Below are 10,543 nucleotides of genomic sequence, written 5' to 3'. Positions count from 1 at the left end.
GAAAACCAAGAATGCGCCAAGAACAGCATATAATTGTTAAAAAATAAAAAAAAATAAAATGTTTTTCATCACGTCCAACCCTGCACTACCTTAGAAACAGCCTTAGCTAACCTGGTGCGCTGAATGCACTGATTTGAGCCAGTTGTGGTGAAACAGCGTCTCTTATTTGGCGTAAAATGTCAAATTATGGTATATTACTAGATTTCAGGATTTGTGTACGTAGATTCATGATTTCGCATCGGCATACTAACCTAAAAATGTATTACTGGGAATTGTGAGAAAGTTACAGAGCAACAGAGACACATAGCATCCCCATAACCATAGTAATTCACTTTCACTCCTTCCAGCGGAGTAAGAGGAGAGGAGAGAGACGCTGTGCTGCTGCCAGAAGAGCCGCTGACTGCGATTACTCTGAGCAGCATGCATGGGAATACATTACAATATAATAGATTTGTGTATATTTCTCGCTTTCCCCCATGGCTGTTGCATGGTGCTGCTGCTGCATGGTGCTGCTCTGTCTTGTCTGTCTGTGCGCTGTCAATGACTATGTTTCCACTAGTGTGGAATATTATACAGCACAGCAGCTCACTAATGTTTTTCACCTCGCTGGTTTACTTCACTGCCTGCGGAGATCTCGTGATTCCTGTTCCCACTGGAGCAGAGGGAAACCCTGAGAACCCTCTGCATGTAAAGGGGAATATTAGTAGAATATTCATTTTCATTAGCCATGTGAACAGGTTAGTAGGAATATTGTCTTTTTCGGAATAAGGGCCACAATGGAATATTTTGTGTATGTAAATGTAGTCAGTATCCTCTTTTCATGCTGCAACATTAACAATCATGAATTTGTTTTTCACTGCGTGAGAAAATGCACGTGTGGTGTAAGAGTATGTGAAATGTGTCAATTGTATGAGTCTCATGGTCAATGCATGAAAGTTGGCAGCCCTGTGAGTATTTCGAGTTTTCCAGTACTGGGTTTTGCATACCTCTCAGGCCTCTATAATGCAGGACACTCCAACTAGAGACGTGTGTGTATCAAGTGGTAGTAAATACATTCATGCTTCACTATCCTCCCAAAATATTAGGCTGATTGCCAAATACAGCTGATATTTTATTAAATCAATTTGTTTTTTTATTTGCTTAGAGTGATAATTGTGTTGATACTACATGTGTATGATATTTACAGTAAATACAGAAAAATATCGATTCGTATTTGTATCATGACAAAATAAGAAATGCCACTAAAGTAGTCTAACTATCGTATCAACCAAACTGCAGCAGAGAGAAGAGAGAGAATTCCGCAAGCAGCCAAGTATCCACAGGCTAACAAGCTAACAGGCTAACAAGTAGAGCCTGTCTACAGGCTAACAAGCTAACAGGCTAACAAACTATGTCTGACTAGTACATGAACGAATCTGGCGAGCCCTCGAGCCCTGAGTGGTGTTCGATATTCTTCAGCATAAGACACAGGCAGCAGATGAGCATAATTGGTCTCAGTACAGCAGCAAGGCGAGCTTATACAGCTACGGTACAGACCCGATACGTGTCAAACCCACAAATGAATTGACACTTTGGATGCGTTTGTTCATTTTATGCCAGCACTATGTCATTACTGTGTTTAAACCTTCTTTGGCTGCCCCCAAATGATCAATTAATGTGGCTTTAAATATGTCTGTTGTCTTTCGAGGCTGCGGAAGGTGAAGGAGATGGATGAACATTTCACTTATACACTCATACAGAGAATATGATGCAGACCAACTGAATGCATGTTCAACCTGCGTTGAACCAACACTGTTAACAGATACTCGGTGCAGGTCAAGTGATGGTGCTTATATTACCTGTACAGTTTTACTTTTACTCATTCCAAACAGTCCAAACGTCATTTCTTGTGGACAAGGGGTTGTCTGAACTGTGACTATAAATTCTTTGATGACATGACTATAATTTAAATCTTAATTGTGTTATTTCAATCATTTAGGGAAATGGACATTCATTAAAGTTAAACTGTTGCAGATCATGTCAATATTCAGGAATCAGTACAGAGAAGGAGCTGTCCATCATTTGTGCTTCAGTATCTGTACCTGATTTCCTTTTTCAGTGGTTCAGTTTTTTGAAAATTCTGGCCTTCTGGTGAAAAATGCCAGGTACTTTCACAGTCTGTTAGTTGGGTATCCGTATCAGCACCTTGAAAGTTAAAGCCACAGCAGTCTGTTGACACACACTTTATCAGAGAAGTCAAACCAAGGACATGATCCCCCCCCACCCCCACCCACACCCCAGTGTGTGAAGTAGCAGCCTGATGTTAGAGAAGTTTTACTCTCTGCTACGTTTGTGCTGGAGTTGATCGCACCGCTTTGATTTTTTGGGCTTCAATATAACCTCGTCATAGAAGGTGAAGTACATCTTTAATTAACTTTTTCATCTTATAATCTACATACCTTTGAATAATTATTATGATGATGTTAAGTACCCTTTTGAGATCTTACTGGTTCAAAATGATATTTTTTAAAGTGACTGAATTATTAAAATATATACCTTATAAACATATTTGAGAAGCATTTGAGTAGTCTTCCATATGATCTTCCTTAGGAAAGATCCTACAGGCTCCTCTGAAATATTTTCACCAGATTAGTATAGCCTAACATTACTGATAGGTCAACAGCTGATGTGTCAATATCAAAGAAAAACTGATGAATATTGAAACTCTTTGCCCAAACGCCAGCTGAGTCTGCTCACGTTTAAAATGCCTGTTCTCCCTGAGTGTAATATCTCCTTAAGTACACTAAGAGGAGTTCTCTGATCCATTCTCATTACAATTATTTTAAACATGTTTGATATTTACACCTGGAATCACGTATGAGAGTGGGAGCAATAATAATAAAAAAAAAAAAAACTGGACAAACCAAGCGAATGTCAAACTATTGGATGTGCTGTGACTGAACGAGTAGCTTTATTTAATCCACTTTTAGAGTCCAACTTCAGTTTACAATCCTTGTTGGTTGCCCCCACCTCTACATCCACCATCTCATACAAATGAAGCCTTTTTCATCCATATTTTTCCCCTTTCCACATGGATTGCTTTATAAATTAGCAAGGCAAACTCTTTTTATGAATCTGCGTATGTTGGTGGAAGTAATGTTTTGTATGGGGTGTCTGGTCTTTGTAAGTTTCATTGATGTCGGTCAATCAGACATTGTCTCTGTCCATCATACTTTGATACTGTATCTCAACAACTACTGGCCAGACTGCAACTTGTATGTATGATTTCTGATGATTTTATCATTCTTCTGACCTTCTCTCTAGCACCACCATCAGGACAGTATTTCCCGTTGATTGACACTTTGGTCCAAGGTTAAAGGTGCCTTGAAAACAGATTTCTATGAAATTTGCTGTTGATATTAACAGTCCAAGGTCCCCAGAGAATGAATTCTGACTTCCGTGGCCCCCTGATTTTTCTTCTAGTGCTATCATCAGGCCAAAATCTCCACTTGGACAAATACGTAAGAAATATTAAAACCCTTGGATTTGCTTGAAATGTATTTAACATATTCATTCTCCTCAGAAGATGAACCTCTTCAGCTTTGCACCCAGTACCACCCACAGGACATTTCATATAGTTGGCAGATAGCCATGGGTAGAATCATGTTCCAAGAGGAGTAAACCAATATGTTTTAATGACCTCATGACTATTCCTTCATTCAGAACCACAATGAGTACAAACTGTATATTTACAACCCTACTAATAGTAATGCTCACGGAATTACTAAATTGTCAGTATTACTATTGATTCCACACGCTTTAGTAATGTGGAGTGTAATTAACATTGCAGCCTCTAGGGGCTGCTAGCAGAGCTCTAGACTTTTGGTCCTGTTACAAACATAAGGGAGAGCAAGGATCAACCAAAATCCTGAAATTTTCTGGATTCTACCAACTTGCTAAACAGCATCACTGTCCAATACATTGTCAGTATGGACATGTTTAGTAGACTGGCTGTAGTTTGGAGTTTGACTGATGTCCCTGATGTATACGTTGAATGTGGGATGTGTGTAGGTAACCTTCATTGCTGTAAATGTGGATAAACTCAGTTTTAGTTGGGTTTAGCCTCTAGTACATCCCTGCTCACGTGTTGTGTAAAGCCACCACTGTTTGTCTGCAGCTAAATTTGCTGTCTGGCTCCAGTATTTATGTGCAGTTGTCTCTTTATGCTGCCCTTTCAGCACACCAAGACACTGTGCCACTGCACCCGCACACCCACCCACCCGCCTGCAGTATAGTACAGTAGAGGGGCGACAGAAGGAGATGTGAGGCGATAGCCCCCTTTTTTTCAGGGCAGAAAAAGACCCCAATTGTGTCTGAGCGCCCTCCTCTCCCTCGCCTCGCCTCGCCTTGCATGCCTCTGGAAGTGCAAAGAAAAGAGAGAAAGAGATTTAGAGAAAGGGAGAGGGAAGGAGGGAAGGCTGGTTCGCTGTGCAGCTGCTCCTGCGGAGGCCTTTGGATTACATCAGAGTGGCTGAGAAGAAAGGAATGAGAGGAGAGAGAGAGAGAGAGAGGAGAGGGGAGAGGGGGGCACCCACAGGAGAGGGGGGCACCCAGAGGAGAAGGGGCACCCACAGGAGGGTTTGAGGCACACTCCACAAATCAGACCTCTTTTTTTCCATGCTCTCTCTACCCTGCTCCCTCTCTTGCTGTATCTCTCTATCAAGGGTTGTAGTGGAGCGGCCCTCCACAGAGCTATCATTGTTATCAGACTGAAGAGGACACACACACATGCACGCACACACACACACACACACACAAGGGAGGAAGTAACGAGTTACTTTTTCTGCTGTTACTGTAACTGAATAGCTTTTGGTTTATTTCTCTTTCACTTCCATGTTATTTTTATATCGAATGTTTTTATTTAGAAGTACACACTGATGTTAAATTCTATATCTTCAAGTTGTTTTAACATTGAATGGCATAGTACATACAAAAGTATGTGGATACCCGATTATTATACCCATTTTTGATTGTTGAACATCTCATTCTTCTTCTTTCCACCAGATTTTGGAACCTGGCTGCAGGGATTTGCTCCCATTTAGCCATAACAGGTCCAACACTGATGTTAGGCAATAAGAACTTCATCCCAAACGTGTTGGTTGGGGTTGAGGTCAGGGCTCTGAGCAGGCCAGTCAAGTTTTTCCACACCAAACTGGGACAAACATTTCTTCATGGAGCTGGCTTTGTGCGCAGGGTTGCTGTCATATAGAAACAAGAAAGGGTCAAACACACAAGCTGTTTCCACAAAGAGGGAAGCACACCACTGTCTAAAATATGATTGTATGCTGTATAGCCTTAGATTTCCCCTCATGAGAATTAAGGGGCCTAACCCAAACCATGAAAGACCCAGTCCCAGGCGGTGTCCACATGGTTTTTCTAAGCTACTGTGTACATTTCATTGGGTAATGCTAGAGTTTCTCTTAATGTCTTCCTCTTGAGCAGGATTTCAGATACAAAACAGTACTTGTTGAGAAAGATATTTAGTCATTTTCTTCTGCATACTGTGGGTCAAAGTTCAAAGCAATATATACCATTGAACAACTGTCTCTAGTCCATCTATATGGAAGTCTGAAAGCATGAGTGCAGTCCAATAGAAGGATAAAGGCCTTAGTGTGCTTCAAACAAATTGCTTGTCCGATCTTGTCTGACAGCATCTGCAACCCACTTTTAATCGTTGTCCAAAAGTTCATGCCATTATGGTGATGCGTCTGATTTATTGCAAAGAGACAAGACAAAACTCACAAAAGACAAAAAGTTCATGAAGGATGATAGGGGAGGCAGTGAGATGTAGCCAGGAAGAAACTATGACGGCAGGGTTTCACCCTGCCTTTGATTGCTGCCATTCGTAATAACAAACAAACAGCTTTACCTTTAGACTGAGTTGGAGGACACGTCATGCAACCTTGTTCGCTTGAAGCTTACTGAGACCTCTATCCAGTGTGGAATCAGTGTAAAAGCCATGATTTAATTGGTACCTCTGTGTTGAAGCACAAGCATCAGGATTTATATCTGTATTGATCTCTATATGTTGCAGGTTGAACCATGTTCTCTGGGATTCTGGTGGTGGTGCTACTGGTCCTGCTCATGTGTAGGCGGGTCCTGTGGCATGGGATATGCATCCTTATTGGTCAGATGTTGTTCAAGAAGCCTGTGAGGACTAGCGGAGTGGCCAGTGGGAGACAAACTGGAGACCTCAAGAATGAATAACTAATATGAACCTGATTCTTCTGAATTTCATTGTGTTGTGTTCGTTTTTACTTTTCTTACATTCCCAAAAAAGAAAGAAATGAAAGATTCACTCAGTCTGCCCAACCTAAACTCCAGTGTGGTGTGGGCAGTTCAAAGAGACATCACAAAAGCGACCAATCCTGTATGCACCAATGACTGATTGGACTCACTAACTGAACTTCTCCACTGTCTCCTCCACCAACACATAGGAGAAGACATTTGGTTTAGTTATTGGTGGTTGGTTTGGTCAACCTGTGTGATTTTTTTGGCAATTCATCCATCATTTATAGCAAATTCGAACACCCAGACTTAACAGAGGTGAGATAAGCATGTCATGTGGCAACCACCAGCTGACTGTGACTGGCACACCTCAACGCATACTTCTGTCAATATTTCCTTGATGTAAGAAAAATGTTACCAAGCTAATAAAAAGATAATGTAACAATAAATTTGTATTTTGAAAGAGAGGTTAGGACTGTTTTTTTTAGCTGATCTCATGCTGTCAGAAGATCGTTCTGGAGATATCTAATGGTCATTCGGGGCACTGTATCTTCTTCTGCTTTAGACTTTTTCTTGCTACTAACACTCACTCACAACTATAGACAATTCAGAATTTCAAGTTGACCTGAGATGAATGTCTTTGGACTGTGGAAGAACATCAGAGCACCTGGAGGAAACCCACACAAACCATCCATACAAAGTGCACCAGGGCAATGGTGCTAGCCTCTGAGCCTCCATGCTGCCCACATTTCTGGTTCATCACATACTGTTTTTTTTGGTGGCAGTTGTGGCCGCAACAGTCAGCCTAGAACAGCTTCAAAGGGCATATGTCTGCAGCTACTGTGTTTTACTGTACTGTTCTGTGAAACACAATGCAAACATGATTGTGTGCTTGCATATTGATGACTGCTCTTGTTAAAGGTGCATTTGTGCATGACTATTGTGTAAAACTACACTAATCTGTGTGCATTACAACATGGAACCAAAATGGAAAAATGTATTTCACTAAATATTTGCTAATGGTAATGTTTATTGATAAGCATATGCAATAGGTATACTTTTATATAGCCTACTACTTAATGACAGCATTCCACTGATAACAGAACCCTAAGAACATTTTAAAAACGAATCTATGATACCGTCTCTATTGATACTTGTTTGGGTTCACAATGATAACTTACTGGGGGTCATATACCGTCTGTATTTACCTTCCCCACAACTGAAATATATCCCTCTGTTCCTTTGTTTCTGCCACTCAACTGAGGAGCCAAGATCAGCTGTACATAAAACAGCTATTGTTCTTCTTTGCTCCTTTGCTTTCAAAGAAGGAAAAGTGAAATTTGATTGTTCACACTACTGTGTGCAAGGAAGAGGGTGTGAATCAACATGTAGGCATACTGTTCTGGTTGGAGACTGAGTCACATTTTCATGAGGAGGGGTTACAGAGAGAGAAAGCATTCAGCGCTTAACCACTAAAATGAAACCTCCATCACAATCAGACCTCTTGTTGAGCTATTTTTGTTGTTTTGATTTTGTGTTAACCCTGTACAGAAGTATGTGGATCTTGGACTGGATTTAAGGGATAAATAGTATCTGCTTCCCAGGGACAGGCTAGCAGTTTCCCCTGCTCCCAATCTTTATGCTAAGCTAAGCTAATTGCATCCTGGCTTCAGCTCCGTACTGAATGCAAACATTACAGCGATCTGATCCTTTAACACACTGAAAATATGAAAGTGAGAAGAAAATAAACTAAAAAAATAAATAAATGAATGTACACATTTTTAAGAAAAACATCAATGTTTAATCAATTTTATGAGATTTTCAACTTGTTTACATGACAGGTTCTTCCAGAAAGTATTACATTATATGGTAGTTATTACATAATAAGTTACAACAAGACCACACTATACTACTACAACGGCTAATATTTCTACCTGTCAAGCAGGACACTGTGGTTGTGCAGGACACACAGGAAGCTGTGTGGAAAAGCTGCTCTCTAATTTGTCAAATTTCCTCTGAGGGATCAACAAAGTTCACCTCAGGCATACACACTGGAGCCCCCCACCCCCCCTCCCCTCCACACACACACAGACACACACACTTACAAGTAAAGGACGAGGAAAGCAATAAACATGACAATTTACAACTACAAGCATGTAAGAATGTCTTTTTGTCATGCAGAGAAGAATCAGTTTTTTTGTGGTGGACCAACAGGTATGGATGAGGAGATGTGTTTGGAATGTGGTGGACAGATGTCAACATAAAGGCTCTGAGCCCAGGAGAGGAGGAGGAGGTCGAGGAGGAGGAGGCGACAGAGTGGGAGGTGGTATGAGAGGGAGCAGAGAATGGCCTTGGCTCTTTGAAAGTGAATTTCCTTCCCTGCAGCTAGAGATTACCAGGCCCTTCAATGCTAATGGCCGCTACAAATGGCCATAGATAAGACTCGGAGGACAGACGGGGAGGGAGAGAGGAGGTTAGCTTAAAACAGCGTTGATGCCATCATTATTTTCATCTGCATTCGTCTTTCACTTTAGATTTACAGATCACTTTTTTCTGTTTGTGCCAGTGTCAGGTCTCCAGTTGTTTTCTCAATCACTTTTTGCAGATTTGTCGAACATGTCATGTAAACCTTAAACACAAATCCCTTCATATAGCTACTGTAATACAGGTGTACAATGTGCACATTCAAAAAGTACAAAGTTCAATTAATTCAAGTCAGCACAAGCAACAAAACTGAAACTTCTGGAGTGCTGCTCGTGGTCAATTAGTAGTCATTAGTTAGAAGTCAGCTACGCTAACTGTTGTTGCTTTGTGTTCTATTTCCACAAAAGATGTGTGTGTGTTTGCTTCAGAGTTGTTTCAAGGCATATTTGACAGAGTTAGGCTGAGTGACATGTAAAATTGTCTTTAATCTGAGACTTTTGGAGTGTGACTAGTAGTCAGTTGGTAGTTAGTAGCTAGCAGCATTGGGCAAGTTCCTTCAAAAATCATTTAGACATTACCCCTTAAAAAGTGATCACATTACTAAATACTCAACAGAAAAGGAAACTAGTTACATCACTCGTTACTTTACTTTTGTTATTTGTCAGCTGTGTCAAAGGTGCCCTTTAAAGCTGCCACACACACGTTACAACTTCTGTGTTTAACACATGTAGAAGAAGCAAAGGAGATGTTATGGTTTAACAAGCAGCCAGCCAACAGTTTGGAGATTTGTACTGACCATCAACAACTAACTTAATGATACTCCCAGTGACTGCATGATGTTCTATCCTCTCATACCCCATTCAGACCGATCCAGTGACCATGTCGGCAGTCTATCTGTATGGGTCAGAGGTGGACTGGCTCTCATGACCTGTATTTGTATTAAAGGACCAGTGTGTAGGATTTAGTGACATCTAGCGGTGAGCAGTCAGATTGCAACCAGCCAATAACCGCTCCCCTCACCCTTCCCTTCCAAGCATGTAGGAGAACCTATGGTGGCCACAAAACACTCACGAAATATGATAGGGCCCCTCTAGCCAGTGCCAGTGTTTGGTTTGTCTGTTCTGGGCTACTGTAGAAACATGGTGGTGCAACATGGCGGGCTTTGTGGAAGAGGATCCATTCCCTATGTAGATATAAAGGTTACGAAAATACAACGGTTCTTATTTTCAGGTAATTATACACTAATTAAAGCATACTTATGAATATTATATTCCATTTCTGCCAAGTCCGTCCCGCTACATGCCATTAAATTCTACACACTGCACCTTTAAGATATTATTACAAAAAGCCAGTTCTTCTGCTGACGTGATGATGATGACACTAGATGCTTGTTTGGTGATTTGTGCCATTTGTCGCTCCACAGCCCTCTCCAAACATACATACATATTTATTTGGTTACATTACTTTTCAGACAGAGTGTTCAGACATCAGGATTAGAACAAATAAATACACTGAAAATTGGCAAATTAAAGCATGTCTCATTCAAATGATTCGTTATAAATGAAATAATGTCATTGTTTATTCTGAGATTCCTCATCATTTGACTATGAGTAGTGTGAGACAGCTTACAACTGAGGCTTTATTATTCTCTACTCTTCTTCACTAACAGACTTTCATACACACACACCACTTTCGGTGGCTTCTTGATGCCTTTGTTGCCTCCCCAGGTCGTTAAAACGCTGTTAAGATTCCTCAGATGCCACTGGCTGGTATTGTGTCAGTGGACGCTTTATCTGACCTGTGTGTATGTTTGCCTGTGTGTTTCTGTGTCTATGTGTATGTATCTTCTAGC

At 40.9% G+C, this 10,543-nt stretch overlaps 1 long non-coding RNA gene across 1 annotated transcript; it reads left to right on the top strand.

Annotated features, from left to right (window-relative positions):
- The first annotated feature begins 1,291 nt into the window (after positions 1 to 1,291).
- Positions 1,292 to 6,734, top strand: LOC121899508. Its single transcript, XR_006096735.1, has 2 exons — positions 1,292 to 2,392; positions 6,074 to 6,734. It is a non-coding gene; the product is annotated as an uncharacterized LOC121899508 (long non-coding RNA).
- Positions 6,735 to 10,543: the final 3,809 nt, after the last annotated feature.

Source organism: Thunnus maccoyii, chromosome 1 (genome assembly GCF_910596095.1).
Source record: "Thunnus maccoyii chromosome 1, fThuMac1.1, whole genome shotgun sequence".
Lineage (NCBI taxonomy): Eukaryota > Metazoa > Chordata > Actinopteri > Scombriformes > Scombridae > Thunnus > Thunnus maccoyii.
This window is presented reverse-complemented; position numbering and strand designations above follow the sequence as displayed.